Here is a 12,743-nt window from a genome sequence, read left to right as displayed (position 1 = left end):
TTCAATGAGGGAACTTTTCACTTGTCAGGCTAACGTGATTCTGGTTTAAACGTAGCTGAGCTGGATTTGCATGGAAAAAAACATTTTGGATAAAGCATTCTCATGCCTTTGTCCAAAAGCCAAAAAGAAAGAGAAAAAGCACGTAGATGCCTAGTTTTGCACCCTAAAACTCTCAGGTGTTACTTGAATTGTGATAACCTATCAACTGTCAAAACCACACACTGTTGTCAAAAGCAAACTCACGTAGAAATCGTAGCGGTGAAAAAAATGCTGCTCAAACCAACAATATAATCTTGCATTTGGAAATAAAGAATAAATCACATGTTTCTGCCCGGTATCGAACCGGGGACCTTTCGCGTGTGAGGCGAACGTGATAACCGCTACACTACAGAAACAAGACGGAAAAAGCTTCTGTGGTCACGGCATGCAATCAAGATCAAGGACCGAAAGGCAAACGCTTTGATAGCAAACAATAAAATTATGTTTCTGCCCAGTTTCGAACTGGGGATCTTTCGCGTGTTAGGCGAACGTGATAACTGCTACACTACAGAAACTCACGGTACTACCAAAGACATTCACACATACCTAAATGCAATTGAACAAAATCATCCACCCAAAGCCAACAAGTTTACCTCAATGTTTAAAAACAGGACAAAGGGCATTTTTCAACCAGGGAACATGCGTTCATTTGTCAGGCCATTGTGAATCAAATGGGTGAAAATCATGCTGCCCAAACCAACAGTATAGCCTTGTGTGAGAAAAAATGCTCACAAACACATGTTTCTGCCCAGTGTCGAACCAGGGACCTTTCGCGTGTAAAGCGAACGTGATAACCACTACACTACAGAAACTTCATGAAAAGGAGTGAAATGTTCACGTCAAGCAATCAAGTGCAAAAGTGGAAACCGAGTAATGGCATCATCTGAAAAGCAAAACTTGCATCTTTCAATGAGGGAACTTTTCACTTGTCAGGCTAACGTGATTCTGGTTTAAACGTAGCTGAGCTGGATTTGCATGGAAAAAAACATTTTGGATAAAGCATTCTCATGCCTTTGTCCAAAAGCCAAAAAGAAAGAGAAAAAGCACGTAGATGCCTAGTTTTGCACCCTAAAACTCTCAGGTGTTACTTGAATTGTGATAACCTATCAACTGTCAAAACCACACACTGTTGTCAAAAGCAAACTCACGTAGAAATCGTAGCGGTGAAAAAAAATGCTGCTCAAACCAACAATATAATCTTGCATTTGGAAATAAAGAATAAATCACATGTTTCTGCCCGGTATCGAACCGGGGACCTTTCGCGTGTGAGGCGAACGTGATAACCGCTACACTACAGAAACTAGACGGAAAAAGTTTCTGTGTTCACGGCATGCAATCAAGATCAAGGACCGAAAGGCAAACGCTTTGATAGCAAACAATAAAATTATGTTTCTGCCCAGTTTCGAACTGGGGACCTTTCGCGTGTTAGGCGAACGTGATAACCGCTACACTACAGAAACTCACTGTACTACCAAAGACATTCACACATACCTAAATGCAATTGAACAAAATCATCCACCCAAAGCCAACAAGTTTACCTCAATGTTTAAAAACAGGACAAAGGGCATTTTTCAACCAGGGAACATGCGTTCATTTGTCAGGCCATTGTGAATCAAATGGGTGAAAATCATGCTGCCCAAACCAACAGTATAGCCTTGTGTGAGAAAAAATGCTCACAAACACATGTTTCTGCCCGGTGTCAAACCAGGGACCTTTCGCGTGTAAAGCGAACATGATAACCACTACACTACAGAAACTTCATGAAAGGGAGTGAAATGTTCACGTCAAGCAATCAAGTGCAAAAGTGGAAACAGAGTAATGGCATCATCTGAAAAGCAAAACTTGCATCTTTCAATGAGGGAACTTTTCACTTGTCAGGCTAACGTGATTCTGGTTTAAACGTAGCTGAGCTGGATTTGCATGGAAAAAAACATTTTGGATAAAGCATTCTCATGCCTTTGTCCAAAAGCCAAAAAGAAAGAGAAAAAGCACGTAGATGCCTAGTTTTGCACCCTAAAACTCTCAGGTGTTACTTGAATTGTGATAACCTATCAACTGTCAAAACCACACACTGTTGTCAAAAGCAAACTCACGTAGAAATCGTAGCGGTGAAAAAAATGCTGCTCAAACCAACAATATAATCTTGCAATTGGAAATAAAGAATAAATCACATGTTTCTGCCCGGTATCGAACCGGGGACCTTTTGCGTGTGAGGCGAACGTGATAACCGCTACACTACAGAAACTAGACGGAAAAAGATTCTGTGGTCACGGCATGCAATCAAGATCAAGGACCGAAAGGCAAACGCTTTGATAGCAAACAATAAAATTATGTTTCTGCCCAGTTTCGAACTGGGGACCTTTCGCGTGTTAGGCGAACGTGATAACCGCTACACTACAGAAACTCACGGTACTACCAAAGACATTCACACATACCTAAATGCAATTGAACAAAATCATCCACCCAAAGCCAACAAGTTTACCTCAATGTTTAAAAACAGGACAAAGGGCATTTTTCAACCAGGGAACATGCGTTCATTTGTCAGGCCATTGTGAATCAAATGGGTGAAAATCATGCTGCCCAAAGCAACAGTATAGCTTTGTGTGAGAAAAAATGCTCACAAACACATGTTTCTGCCCGGTGTCAAACCAGGGACCTTTTGCGTGTAAAGCGAACGTGATAACCACTACACTACAGAAACTTCATGAAAAGGAGTGAAATGTTCACGTCAAGCAATCAAGAGCAAAAGTGGAAACAGAGTAATGGCATCATCTGAAAAGCAAAACTTGCATCTTTCAATGAGGGAACTTTTCACTTGTCAGGCTAACGTGATTCTGGTTTAAACGTAGCTGAGCTGGATTTGCATGGAAAAAAACATTTTGGATAAAGCATTCTCATGCCTTTGTCCAAAAGCCAAAAAGAAAGAGAAAAAGCACGTAGATGCCTAGTTTTGCACCCTAAAACTCTCAGGTGTTACTTGAATTGTGATAACCTATCAACTGTCAAAACCACACACTGTTGTCAAAAGCAAACTCACGTAGAAATCATAGCGGTGAAAAAAATGCTGCTCAAACCAACAATATAATCTTGCATTTGGAAATAAAGAATAAATCACATGTTTCTGCCCGGTATCGAACCGGGGACCTTTCGCGTGTGAGGCGAACATGATAACCGCTACACTACAGAAACTAGACTGAAAAAGCTTCTGTGGTCACGGCACGCAATCAAGATCAAGGACCGAAAGGCAAACGCTTTGATAGCAAACAATAAAATTATGTTTCTGCCCAGTTTCGAACTGGGGACCTTTTGCGTGTTAGGCGAACGTGATAACCGCTACACTACAGAAACTCACTGTACTACCAAAGACATTCACACATACCTAAATGCAATTGAACAAAATCATCCACCCAAAGCCAACAGGTTTACCTCAATGTTTAAAAACAGGACAAAGGGCATTTTTCAACCAGGGAACATGCGTTCATTTGTCAGGCCATTGTGAATCAAATGGGTGAAAATCATGCTGCCCAAACCAACAGTATAGCCTTGTGTGAGAAAAAATGCTCACAAACACATGTTTCTGCCCGGTGTCAAACCAGGGACCTTTCGCGTGTAAAGCGAACGTGATAACCACTACACTACAGAAACTTCATGAAAGGGAGTGAAATGTTCACGTCAAGCAATCAAGTGCAAAAGTGGAAACAGAGTAATGGCATCATCTGAAAAGCAAAACTTGCATCTTTCAATGAGGGAACTTTTCACTTGTCAGGCTAACGTGATTCTGGTTTAAACGTAGCTGAGCTGGATTTGCATGGAAAAAAACATTTTGGATAAAGCATTCTCATGCCTTTGTCCAAAAGCCAAAAAGAAAGAGAAAAAGCACGTAGATGCCTAGTTTTGCACCCTAAAACTCTCAGGTGTTACTTGAATTGTGATAACCTATCAACTGTCAAAACCACACACTGTTGTCAAAAGCAAACTCACGTAGAAATCGTAGCGGTGAAAAAAATGCTGCTCAAACCAACAATATAATCTTGCATTTGGAAATAAAGAATAAATCACATGTTTCTGCCCGGTATCGAACCGGGGACCTTTTGCGTGTGAGGCGAACGTGATAACCGCTACACTACAGAAACTAGACGGAAAAAGATTCTGTGGTCACGGCATGCAATCAAGATCAAGGACCGAAAGGCAAACGCTTTGATAGCAAACAATAAAATTATGTTTCTGCCCAGTTTCGAACTGGGGACCTTTCGCGTGTTAGGCGAACGTGATAACCGCTACACTACAAAAACTCACGGTACTACCAAAGACATTCACACATACCTAAATGCAATTGAACAAAATCATCCACCCAAAGCCAACAAGTTTACCTCAATGTTTAAAAACAGGACAAAGGGCATTTTTCAACCAGGGAACATGCGTTCATTTGTCAGGCCATTGTGAATCAAATGGGTGAAAATCATGCTGCCCAAACCAACAGTATAGCTTTGTGTGAGAAAAAATGCTCACAAACACATGTTTCTGCCCGGTGTCAAACCAGGGACCTTTTGCGTGTAAAGCGAACGTGATAACCACTACACTACAGAAACTTCATGAAAAGGAGTGAAATGTTCACGTCAAGCAATCAAGAGCAAAAGTGGAAACAGAGTAATGGCATCATCTGAAAAGCAAAACTTGCATCTTTCAATGAGGGAACTTTTCACTTGTCAGGCTAACGTGATTCTGGTTTAAACGTAGCTGAGCTGGATTTGCATGGAAAAAAACATTTTGGATAAAGCATTCTCATGCCTTTGTCCAAAAGCCAAAAAGAAAGAGAAAAAGCACGTAGATGCCTAGTTTTGCACCCTAAAACTCTCAGGTGTTACTTGAATTGTGATAACCTATCAACTGTCAAAACCACACACTGTTGTCAAAAGCAAACTCACGTAGAAATCATAGCGGTGAAAAAAATGCTGCTCAAACCAACAATATAATCTTGCATTTGGAAATAAAGAATAAATCACATGTTTCTGCCCGGTATCGAACCGGGGACCTTTCGCGTGTGAGGCGAACGTGATAACTGCTACACTACAGAAAGAAGATGGAAAAAGCTTCTGTGGTCACGGCATGCAATCAAGATCAAGGACCGAAAGGCAAACGCTTTGATAGCAAACAATAAAATTATGTTTCTGCCCAGTTTCGAACTGGGGACCTTTCGCATGTTAGGCGAACGTGATAACCGCTACACTACAGAAACTCACGGTACTACCAAAGACATTCACACATACCTAAATGCAATTGAACAAAATCATCCACCCAAAGCCAACAGGTTTACCTCAATGTTTAAAAACAGGACAAAGGGCATTTTTCAACCAGGGAACATGCGTTCATTTGTCAGGCCATTGTGAATCAAATGGGTGAAAATCATGCTGCCCAAACCAACAGTATAGCCTTGTGTGAGAAAAAATGCTCACAAACACATGTTTCTGCCCGGTGTCGAACCAGGGACCTTTCGCGTGTAAAGCGAACGTGATAACCACTACACTACAGAAACTTCATGAAAGGAGTGAAATGTTCACGTCAAGCAATCAAGAGCAAAAGTGGAAACAGAGTAATGGCATCATCTGAAAAGCAAAACTTGCATCTTTCAATGAGGGAACTTTTCACTTGTCAGGCTAACGTGATTCTGGTTTAAACGTAGCTGAGCTGGATTTGCATGGAAAAAAACATTTTGGACAAAGCATTCTCATGCCTTTGTCCAAAAGCCAAAAAGAAAGAGAAAAAGCACGTAGATGCCTAGTTTTGCACCCTAAAACTCTCAGGTGTTACTTGAATTGTGATAACCTATCAACTGTCAAAACCACACACTGTTGTCAAAAGCAAACTCACGTAGAAATCGTAGCGGTGAAAAAAATGCTGCTCAAACCAACAATATAATCTTGCATTTGGAAATAAAGAATAAATCACATGTTTCTGCCCGGTATCGAACCGGGGACCTTTCGCGTGTGAGGCGAACGTGATAACCGCTACACTACAGAAACTAGACTGAAAAAGCTTCTGTGGTCACGGAACGCAATCAAGATCAAGGACCGAAAGGCAAACGCTTTGATAGCAAACAATAAAATTATGTTTCTGCCCAGTTTCGAACTGGGGACCTTTCGCGTGTTAGGTGAACGTGATAACCGCTACACTACAGAAACTCACGGTACTACCAAAGACATTCACACATACCTAAATGCAATTGAACAAAATCATCCACCCAAAGCCAACAAGTTTACCTCAATGTTTAAAAACAGGACAAAGGGCATTTTTCAACCAGGGAACATGCGTTCATTTGTCAGGCCATTGTGAATCAAATGGGTGAAAATCATGCTGCCCAAACCAACAGTATAGCCTTGTGTGAGAAAAAATGCTCACAAACACATGTTTCTGCCCGGTGTCGAACCAGGGACCTTTCGCGTGTAAAGCGAACATGATAACCACTACACTACAGAAACTTCATGAAAAGGAGTGAAATGTTCACGTCAAGCAATCAAGAGCAAAAGTGGAAACAGAGTAATGGCATCATCTGAAAAGCAAAACTTGCATCTTTCAATGAGGGAACTTTTCACTTGTCAGGCTAACGTGATTCTGGTTTAAACGTAGCTGAGCTGGATTTGCCTGGAAAAAAACATTTTGGACAAAGCATTCTCATGCCTTTGTCCAAAAGCCAAAAAGAAAGAGAAAAAGCACGTAGATGCCTAGTTTTGCACCCTAAAACTCTCAGGTGTTACTTGAATTGTAATAACCTATCAACTGTCAAAACCACACACTGTTGTCAAAAGCAAACTCACATAGAAATCGTAGCAGTGAAAAAAATGCTGCTCAAACCAACAATATAATCTTGCATTTGGAAATAAAGAACAAATCACATGTTTCTGCCCGGTATCGAACCGGGGACCTTTCACGTGTGAGGCGAACGTGATAACCGCTACACTACAGAAACTAGACGGAAAAAGCTTCTGTGGTCACGGCATGCAATCAAGATCAAGGACCGAAAGGCAAACGCTTTGATAGCAAACAATAAAATTATGTTTCTGCCCAGTTTCGTACTTGGGACCTTTCGCGTGTTAGGCGAACGTGATAACCGCTACACTACAGAAACTCACGGTACTACCAAAGACATTCACACATACCTAAATGCAATTGAACAAAATCATCCACCCAAAGCCAACAAGTTTACCTCAATGTTTAAAAACAGGACAAAGGGCATTTTTCAACCAGGGAACATGCGTTCATTTGTCAGGCCATTGTGAATCAAATGGGTGAAAATCATGCTGCCCAAACCAACAGTATAGCCTTGTGTGAGAAAAAATGCTCACAAACACATGTTTCTGCCCGGTGTCAAACCAGGGACCTTTTGCGTGTAAAGCGAACGTGATAACCACTACACTACAGAAACTTCATGAAAAGGAGTGAAATGTTCACATCAAGCAATCAAGAGCAAAAGTGGAAACAGAGTAATGGCATCATCTGAAAAGCAAAACTTGCATCTTTCAATGAGGGAACTTTTCACTTGTCAGGCTAACGTGATTCTGGTTTAAACGTAGCTGAGCTGGATTTGCATGGAAAAAAACATTTTGGACAAAGCATTCTCATGCCTTTGTCCAAAAGCCAAAAAGAAAGAGAAAAAGCACGTAGATGCCTAGTTTTGCACCCTAAAACTCTCAGGTGTTACTTGAATTGTGATAACCTATCAACTGTCAAAACCACACACTGTTGTCAAAAGCAAACTCACGTAGAAATCGTAGCGGTGAAAAAAATGCTGCTCAAACCAACAATATAATCTTGCATTTGGAAATAAAGAATAAATCACATGTTTCTGCCCGGTATCGAACCGGGGACCTTTCGCGTGTGAGGCGAACGTGATAACCACTACACTACAGAAACTAGACGGTAAAAGCTTCTGTGGTAACGGCATGCAATCAAGATCAAGGACTGAAAAGCAAACGCTTTGATAGCAAACAATAAAATTATGTTTCTGCCCAGTTTCGAACTGGGGACCTTTCGCGTGTTAGGCGAACGTGATAACCGCTACACTACAGAAACTCACGGTACTACCAAAGACATTCACACATACCTAAATGCAATTGAACAAAATCATCCACACAAAGCCAACAGGTTTACCTCAATGTTAAAAAACAAGACAAAGGGCATTTTTCAACCAGGGAACATGCGTTCATTTGTCAGGCCATTGTGAATCAAATGGGTGAAAATCATGCTGCCCAAACCAACAGTATAGCCTTGTGTGAGAAAAAATGCTCACAAACACATGTTTCTGCCCGGTGTCAAACCAGGGACCTTTCGCGTGTAAAGCGAACGTGATAACCACTACACTACAGAAACTTCATGAAAATGAGTGAAATGTTCACGTCAAGCAATCAAGAGCAAAAGTGGAAACAGAGTAATGGCATCATCTGAAAAGCAAAACTTGCATCTTTCAATGAGGGAACTTTTCACTTGTCAGGCTAACGTGATTCTGGTTTAAACGTAGCTGATCTGTATTTGCATGGAAAAAACATTTTGGATAAAGCATTCTCATGCCTTTGTCCAAAAGCCAAAAAGAAAGAGAAAAAACACGTAGATGCCTAGTTTTGCACCCTAAAACTCTCAGGTGTTACTTGAATTGTGATAACCTATCAACTGTCAAAACCACACACTATTGTCAAAAGCAAACTCACGTAGAAATCGTAGCGGTGAAAAAAATGCTGCTCAAACCAACAATATAATCTTGCATTTGGAAATAAAGAATAAATCACATGTTTCTGCCCGGTATCGAACCGGGGACCTTTCGCGTGTGAGGCGAACGTGATAACCGCTACACTACAGAAACTAGACGGAAAAAGCTTCTGTGGTCACGGCATGCAATCAAGATCAAGGACCGAAAGGCAAACGCTTTGATAGCAAACAATAAAATTGTGTTTCTGCCCAGTTTCGAACTGGGGACCTTTCGCGTGTTAGGCGAACGAGATAACCGCTACACTACAGAAACTCACGGTACTACCAAAGACATTCACACATACCTAAATGCAATTGAACAAAATCATCCACCCAAAACCAACAGGTTTACCTCAATGTTTAAAAACAGGACAAAGGGCATTTTTCAACGAGGGAACATGCGTTCATTTGTCAGGCCATTGTGAATCAAATGGGTGAAAATCATGCTGCCCAAACCAACAGTATAGCCTTGTGTGAGAAAAAATGCTCACAAACACATGTTTCTGCCCGGTGTCGAACCAGGGACCTTTCGCGTGTAAAGCGAACATGATAACCACTACACTACAGAAACTTCATGAAAAGGAGTGAAATGTTCACGTCAAGCAATCAAGAGCAAAAGTGGAAACAGAGTAATGGCATCATCTGAAAAGCAAAACTTGCATCTTTCAATGAGGGAACTTTTCACTTGTCAGGCTAACGTGATTCTGGTTTAAACGTAGCTGAGCTGGATTTGCATGGAAAAAAACATTTTGGACAAAGCATTCTCATGCCTTTGTCCAAAAGCCAAAAAGAAAGAGAAAAAGCACGTAGATGCCTAGTTTTGCACCCTAAAACTCTCAGGTGTTACTTGAATTGTGATAACCTATCAACTGTCAAAACCACACACTGTTGTCAAAAGCAAACTCACGTAGAAATCGTAGCGGTGAAAAAAATGCTGCTCAAACCAACAATATAATCTTGCATTTGGAAATAAAGAATAAATCACATGTTTCTGCCCGGTATCGAACCGGGGACCTTTCGCGTGTGAGGCGAACGTGATAACCACTACACTACAGAAACTAGACGGTAAAAGCGTCTGTGGTCACGGCATGCAATCAAGATCAAGGACTGAAAGGCAAACGCTTTGATAGCAAACAATAAAATTATGTTTCTGCCCAGTTTCGAACTGGGGACCTTTCGCGTGTTAGGCGAACATGATAACCGCTACACTACAGAAACTCACAGTACTACCAAAGACATTCACACATACCTAAATGCAATTGAACAAAATCATCCACCCAAAGCCAACAGGTTTACCTCAATGTTTAAAAACAAGACAAAGGGCATTTTTCAACCAGGGAACATGCGTTCATTTGTCAGGCCATTGTGAATCAAATGGGTGAAAATCATGCTGCCCAAACCAACAGTATAGCCTTGTGTGAGAAAAAATGCTCACAAACACATGTTTCTGCCCGGTGTCAAACCAGGGACCTTTCGCGTGTAAAGCTAACGTGATAACCACTACACTAAAGAAACTTCATGAAAAGGAGTGAAATGTTCACGTCAAGCAATCAAGAGCAAAAGTGGAAACAGAGTAATGGCATCATGTGAAAAGCAAAACTTGCATCTTTCAATGAGGGAACTTTTCACTTGTCAGGCTAACGTGATTCTGGTTTAAACGTAGCTGAGCTGGATTTGCATGGAAAAAAACATTTTGGACAAAGCATTCTCATACCTTTGTCCAAAAGCCAAAAAGAAAGAGAAAAAGCACGTAGATGCCTAGTTTTGCACCCTAAAACTCTCAGGTGTTACTTGAATTGTGATAACCTATCAACTGTCAAAACCACACACTATTGTCAAAAGCAAACTCACGTAGAAATCGTAGCGGTGAAAAAAATGCTGCTCAAACCAACAATATAATCTTGCATTTGGAAATAAAGAATAAATCACATGTTTCTGCCCGGTATCGAACCGGGGACCTTTCGCGTGTGAGGCGAACGTGATAACCGCTACACTACAGAAACTAGACGGAAAAAGCTTCTGTGGTCACGGCATGCAATCAAGATCAAGGACCGAAAGGCAAACGCTTTGATAGCAAACAATAAAATTATGTTTCTGCCCAGTTTCGAACTGGGGACCTTTCGCGTGTTAGGCGAACGTGATAACCGCTACACTACAGAAACTCACGGTACTACCAAAGACATTCACACATACCTAAATGCAATTGAACAAAATCATCCACCCAAAACCAACAGGTTTACCTCAATGTTTAAAAACAGGACAAAGGGCATTTTTCAACCAGGGAACATGCGTTCATTTGTCAGGCCATTGTGAATCAAATGGGTGAAAATCATGCTGCCCAAACCAACAGTATAGCCTTGTGTGAGAAAAAATGCTCACAAACACATGTTTCTGCCCGGTGTCGAACCAGGGACCTTTCGCGTGTAAAGCGAACATGATAACCACTACACTACAGAAACTTCATGAAAAGGAGTGAAATGTTCACGTCAAGCAATCAAGAGCAAAAGTGGAAACAGAGTAATGGCATCATCTGAAAAGCAAAACTTGCATCTTTCAATGAGGGAACTTTTCACTTGTCAGGCTAACGTGATTCTGGTTTAAACGTAGCTGAGCTGGATTTGCATGGAAAAAAACATTTTGGACAAAGCATTCTCATGCCTTTGTCCAAAAGCCAAAAAGAAAGAGAAAAAGCACGTAGATGCCTAGTTTTGCACCCTAAAACTCTCAGGTGTTACTTGAATTGTAATAACCTATCAACTGTCAAAACCACACACTGTTGTCAAAAGCAAACTCACATAGAAATCGTAGCAGTGAAAAAAATGCTGCTCAAACCAACAATATAATCTTGCATTTGGAAATAAAGAATAAATCACATGTTTCTGCCCGGTATCGAACCGGGGACCTTTCACGTGTGAGGCGAACGTGATAACCGCTACACTACAGAAACTAGACGGAAAAAGCTTCTGTGGTCACGGCATGCAATCAAGATCAAGGACCGAAAGGCAAACGCTTTGATAGCAAACAATAAAATTATGTTTCTGCCCAGTTTCGAACTTGGGACCTTTCGCGTGTTAGGCGAACATGATAACCGCTACACTACAGAAACTCACGGTACTACCAAAGACATTCACACATACCTAAATGCAATTGAACAAAATCATCCACCCAAAGCCAACAGGTTTACCTCAATGTTTAAAAACAGGACAAAGGGCATTTTTCAGCCAGGGAACATGCGTTCATTTGTCAGGCCATTGTGAATCAAATGGGTGAAAATCATGCTGCCCAAACCAACAGTATAGCCTTGTGTGAGAAAAAATGCTCACAAACACATGTTTCTGCCCGGTGTCAAACCAGGGACCTTTTGCGTGTAAAGCGAACGTGATAACCACTACACTACAGAAACTTCATGAAAAGGAGTGAAATGTTCACATCAAGCAATCAAGAGCAAAAGTGGAAACAGAGTAATGGCATCATCTGAAAAGCAAAACTTGCATCTTTCAATGAGGGAACTTTTCACTTGTCAGGCTAACGTGATTCTGGTTTAAACGTAGCTGAGCTGGATTTGCATGGAAAAAAACATTTTGGACAAAGCATTCTCATGCCTTTGTCCAAAAGCCAAAAAGAAAGAGAAAAAGCACGTAGATGCCTAGTTTTGCACCCTAAAACTCTCAGGTGTTACTTGAATTGTGATAACCTATCAACTGTCAAAACCACACACTGTTGTCAAAAGCAAACTCACGTAGAAATCGTAGCGGTGAAAAAAATGCTGCTCAAACCAACAATATAATCTTGCATTTGGAAATAAAGAATAAATCACATGTTTCTGCCCGGTATCGAACCGGGGACCTTTCGCGTGTGAGGCGAACGTGATAACCACTACACTACAGAAACTAGACGGTAAAAGCGTCTGTGGTCACGGCATGCAATCAAGATCAAGGACTGAAAGGCAAACGCTTTGATAGCAAACA

At 41.1% G+C, this 12,743-nt stretch overlaps 39 non-coding genes across 39 annotated transcripts; all 39 read right to left on the bottom strand.

Annotated features, from left to right (window-relative positions):
- Positions 1 to 322: 322 nt before the first annotated feature.
- TRNAV-CAC (transfer RNA valine (anticodon CAC)) lies at positions 323 to 395 on the bottom strand. The gene has a single exon. It is a non-coding gene; the product is annotated as a tRNA-Val (tRNA).
- Positions 396 to 481: 86 nt separating this feature from the next.
- Positions 482 to 554, bottom strand: TRNAV-AAC (transfer RNA valine (anticodon AAC)). The gene has a single exon. It is a non-coding gene; the product is annotated as a tRNA-Val (tRNA).
- A 224-nt stretch (positions 555 to 778) lies between these two features.
- On the bottom strand, positions 779 to 851 carry TRNAV-UAC (transfer RNA valine (anticodon UAC)). Its single transcript has one exon. It is a non-coding gene; the product is annotated as a tRNA-Val (tRNA).
- A 416-nt stretch (positions 852 to 1,267) lies between these two features.
- TRNAV-CAC (transfer RNA valine (anticodon CAC)) lies at positions 1,268 to 1,340 on the bottom strand. Its single transcript has one exon. It is a non-coding gene; the product is annotated as a tRNA-Val (tRNA).
- An 86-nt stretch (positions 1,341 to 1,426) lies between these two features.
- Positions 1,427 to 1,499, bottom strand: TRNAV-AAC (transfer RNA valine (anticodon AAC)). Its single transcript has one exon. It is a non-coding gene; the product is annotated as a tRNA-Val (tRNA).
- A 224-nt stretch (positions 1,500 to 1,723) lies between these two features.
- On the bottom strand, positions 1,724 to 1,796 carry TRNAV-UAC (transfer RNA valine (anticodon UAC)). Its single transcript has one exon. It is a non-coding gene; the product is annotated as a tRNA-Val (tRNA).
- A 415-nt stretch (positions 1,797 to 2,211) lies between these two features.
- TRNAV-CAC (transfer RNA valine (anticodon CAC)) lies at positions 2,212 to 2,284 on the bottom strand. The gene has a single exon. It is a non-coding gene; the product is annotated as a tRNA-Val (tRNA).
- Positions 2,285 to 2,370: 86 nt separating this feature from the next.
- TRNAV-AAC (transfer RNA valine (anticodon AAC)) lies at positions 2,371 to 2,443 on the bottom strand. Its single transcript has one exon. It is a non-coding gene; the product is annotated as a tRNA-Val (tRNA).
- Positions 2,444 to 2,667: 224 nt separating this feature from the next.
- TRNAV-UAC (transfer RNA valine (anticodon UAC)) lies at positions 2,668 to 2,740 on the bottom strand. Its single transcript has one exon. It is a non-coding gene; the product is annotated as a tRNA-Val (tRNA).
- Positions 2,741 to 3,155: 415 nt separating this feature from the next.
- Positions 3,156 to 3,228, bottom strand: TRNAV-CAC (transfer RNA valine (anticodon CAC)). The gene has a single exon. It is a non-coding gene; the product is annotated as a tRNA-Val (tRNA).
- Positions 3,229 to 3,314: 86 nt separating this feature from the next.
- Positions 3,315 to 3,387, bottom strand: TRNAV-AAC (transfer RNA valine (anticodon AAC)). The gene has a single exon. It is a non-coding gene; the product is annotated as a tRNA-Val (tRNA).
- A 224-nt stretch (positions 3,388 to 3,611) lies between these two features.
- TRNAV-UAC (transfer RNA valine (anticodon UAC)) lies at positions 3,612 to 3,684 on the bottom strand. Its single transcript has one exon. It is a non-coding gene; the product is annotated as a tRNA-Val (tRNA).
- Positions 3,685 to 4,099: 415 nt separating this feature from the next.
- On the bottom strand, positions 4,100 to 4,172 carry TRNAV-CAC (transfer RNA valine (anticodon CAC)). Its single transcript has one exon. It is a non-coding gene; the product is annotated as a tRNA-Val (tRNA).
- Positions 4,173 to 4,258: 86 nt separating this feature from the next.
- Positions 4,259 to 4,331, bottom strand: TRNAV-AAC (transfer RNA valine (anticodon AAC)). The gene has a single exon. It is a non-coding gene; the product is annotated as a tRNA-Val (tRNA).
- Positions 4,332 to 4,555: 224 nt separating this feature from the next.
- On the bottom strand, positions 4,556 to 4,628 carry TRNAV-UAC (transfer RNA valine (anticodon UAC)). Its single transcript has one exon. It is a non-coding gene; the product is annotated as a tRNA-Val (tRNA).
- A 415-nt stretch (positions 4,629 to 5,043) lies between these two features.
- On the bottom strand, positions 5,044 to 5,116 carry TRNAV-CAC (transfer RNA valine (anticodon CAC)). Its single transcript has one exon. It is a non-coding gene; the product is annotated as a tRNA-Val (tRNA).
- An 86-nt stretch (positions 5,117 to 5,202) lies between these two features.
- Positions 5,203 to 5,275, bottom strand: TRNAV-AAC (transfer RNA valine (anticodon AAC)). The gene has a single exon. It is a non-coding gene; the product is annotated as a tRNA-Val (tRNA).
- Positions 5,276 to 5,499: 224 nt separating this feature from the next.
- Positions 5,500 to 5,572, bottom strand: TRNAV-UAC (transfer RNA valine (anticodon UAC)). The gene has a single exon. It is a non-coding gene; the product is annotated as a tRNA-Val (tRNA).
- A 414-nt stretch (positions 5,573 to 5,986) lies between these two features.
- On the bottom strand, positions 5,987 to 6,059 carry TRNAV-CAC (transfer RNA valine (anticodon CAC)). The gene has a single exon. It is a non-coding gene; the product is annotated as a tRNA-Val (tRNA).
- Positions 6,060 to 6,145: 86 nt separating this feature from the next.
- Positions 6,146 to 6,218, bottom strand: TRNAV-AAC (transfer RNA valine (anticodon AAC)). Its single transcript has one exon. It is a non-coding gene; the product is annotated as a tRNA-Val (tRNA).
- A 224-nt stretch (positions 6,219 to 6,442) lies between these two features.
- On the bottom strand, positions 6,443 to 6,515 carry TRNAV-UAC (transfer RNA valine (anticodon UAC)). Its single transcript has one exon. It is a non-coding gene; the product is annotated as a tRNA-Val (tRNA).
- A 415-nt stretch (positions 6,516 to 6,930) lies between these two features.
- TRNAV-CAC (transfer RNA valine (anticodon CAC)) lies at positions 6,931 to 7,003 on the bottom strand. The gene has a single exon. It is a non-coding gene; the product is annotated as a tRNA-Val (tRNA).
- An 86-nt stretch (positions 7,004 to 7,089) lies between these two features.
- TRNAV-AAC (transfer RNA valine (anticodon AAC)) lies at positions 7,090 to 7,162 on the bottom strand. Its single transcript has one exon. It is a non-coding gene; the product is annotated as a tRNA-Val (tRNA).
- Positions 7,163 to 7,386: 224 nt separating this feature from the next.
- TRNAV-UAC (transfer RNA valine (anticodon UAC)) lies at positions 7,387 to 7,459 on the bottom strand. The gene has a single exon. It is a non-coding gene; the product is annotated as a tRNA-Val (tRNA).
- A 415-nt stretch (positions 7,460 to 7,874) lies between these two features.
- On the bottom strand, positions 7,875 to 7,947 carry TRNAV-CAC (transfer RNA valine (anticodon CAC)). The gene has a single exon. It is a non-coding gene; the product is annotated as a tRNA-Val (tRNA).
- An 86-nt stretch (positions 7,948 to 8,033) lies between these two features.
- TRNAV-AAC (transfer RNA valine (anticodon AAC)) lies at positions 8,034 to 8,106 on the bottom strand. The gene has a single exon. It is a non-coding gene; the product is annotated as a tRNA-Val (tRNA).
- A 224-nt stretch (positions 8,107 to 8,330) lies between these two features.
- On the bottom strand, positions 8,331 to 8,403 carry TRNAV-UAC (transfer RNA valine (anticodon UAC)). The gene has a single exon. It is a non-coding gene; the product is annotated as a tRNA-Val (tRNA).
- A 414-nt stretch (positions 8,404 to 8,817) lies between these two features.
- Positions 8,818 to 8,890, bottom strand: TRNAV-CAC (transfer RNA valine (anticodon CAC)). Its single transcript has one exon. It is a non-coding gene; the product is annotated as a tRNA-Val (tRNA).
- Positions 8,891 to 8,976: 86 nt separating this feature from the next.
- On the bottom strand, positions 8,977 to 9,049 carry TRNAV-AAC (transfer RNA valine (anticodon AAC)). The gene has a single exon. It is a non-coding gene; the product is annotated as a tRNA-Val (tRNA).
- Positions 9,050 to 9,273: 224 nt separating this feature from the next.
- Positions 9,274 to 9,346, bottom strand: TRNAV-UAC (transfer RNA valine (anticodon UAC)). The gene has a single exon. It is a non-coding gene; the product is annotated as a tRNA-Val (tRNA).
- A 415-nt stretch (positions 9,347 to 9,761) lies between these two features.
- On the bottom strand, positions 9,762 to 9,834 carry TRNAV-CAC (transfer RNA valine (anticodon CAC)). The gene has a single exon. It is a non-coding gene; the product is annotated as a tRNA-Val (tRNA).
- Positions 9,835 to 9,920: 86 nt separating this feature from the next.
- TRNAV-AAC (transfer RNA valine (anticodon AAC)) lies at positions 9,921 to 9,993 on the bottom strand. The gene has a single exon. It is a non-coding gene; the product is annotated as a tRNA-Val (tRNA).
- A 712-nt stretch (positions 9,994 to 10,705) lies between these two features.
- Positions 10,706 to 10,778, bottom strand: TRNAV-CAC (transfer RNA valine (anticodon CAC)). The gene has a single exon. It is a non-coding gene; the product is annotated as a tRNA-Val (tRNA).
- Positions 10,779 to 10,864: 86 nt separating this feature from the next.
- Positions 10,865 to 10,937, bottom strand: TRNAV-AAC (transfer RNA valine (anticodon AAC)). Its single transcript has one exon. It is a non-coding gene; the product is annotated as a tRNA-Val (tRNA).
- A 224-nt stretch (positions 10,938 to 11,161) lies between these two features.
- TRNAV-UAC (transfer RNA valine (anticodon UAC)) lies at positions 11,162 to 11,234 on the bottom strand. Its single transcript has one exon. It is a non-coding gene; the product is annotated as a tRNA-Val (tRNA).
- Positions 11,235 to 11,649: 415 nt separating this feature from the next.
- TRNAV-CAC (transfer RNA valine (anticodon CAC)) lies at positions 11,650 to 11,722 on the bottom strand. Its single transcript has one exon. It is a non-coding gene; the product is annotated as a tRNA-Val (tRNA).
- Positions 11,723 to 11,808: 86 nt separating this feature from the next.
- TRNAV-AAC (transfer RNA valine (anticodon AAC)) lies at positions 11,809 to 11,881 on the bottom strand. Its single transcript has one exon. It is a non-coding gene; the product is annotated as a tRNA-Val (tRNA).
- A 224-nt stretch (positions 11,882 to 12,105) lies between these two features.
- On the bottom strand, positions 12,106 to 12,178 carry TRNAV-UAC (transfer RNA valine (anticodon UAC)). The gene has a single exon. It is a non-coding gene; the product is annotated as a tRNA-Val (tRNA).
- Positions 12,179 to 12,593: 415 nt separating this feature from the next.
- Positions 12,594 to 12,666, bottom strand: TRNAV-CAC (transfer RNA valine (anticodon CAC)). Its single transcript has one exon. It is a non-coding gene; the product is annotated as a tRNA-Val (tRNA).
- Positions 12,667 to 12,743: the final 77 nt, after the last annotated feature.

This window comes from Phyllobates terribilis, unplaced genomic scaffold (genome assembly GCF_046119375.1).
Source record: "Phyllobates terribilis strain yellow unplaced genomic scaffold, ASM4611937v1 Scaffold_3__8_contigs__length_932513732, whole genome shotgun sequence".
Taxonomy (NCBI): Eukaryota; Metazoa; Chordata; class Amphibia; order Anura; family Dendrobatidae; genus Phyllobates; species Phyllobates terribilis.
The sequence above is the reverse complement of the archived record's forward strand: the minus strand, read 5'-3'. Positions and strand labels throughout refer to the sequence as shown.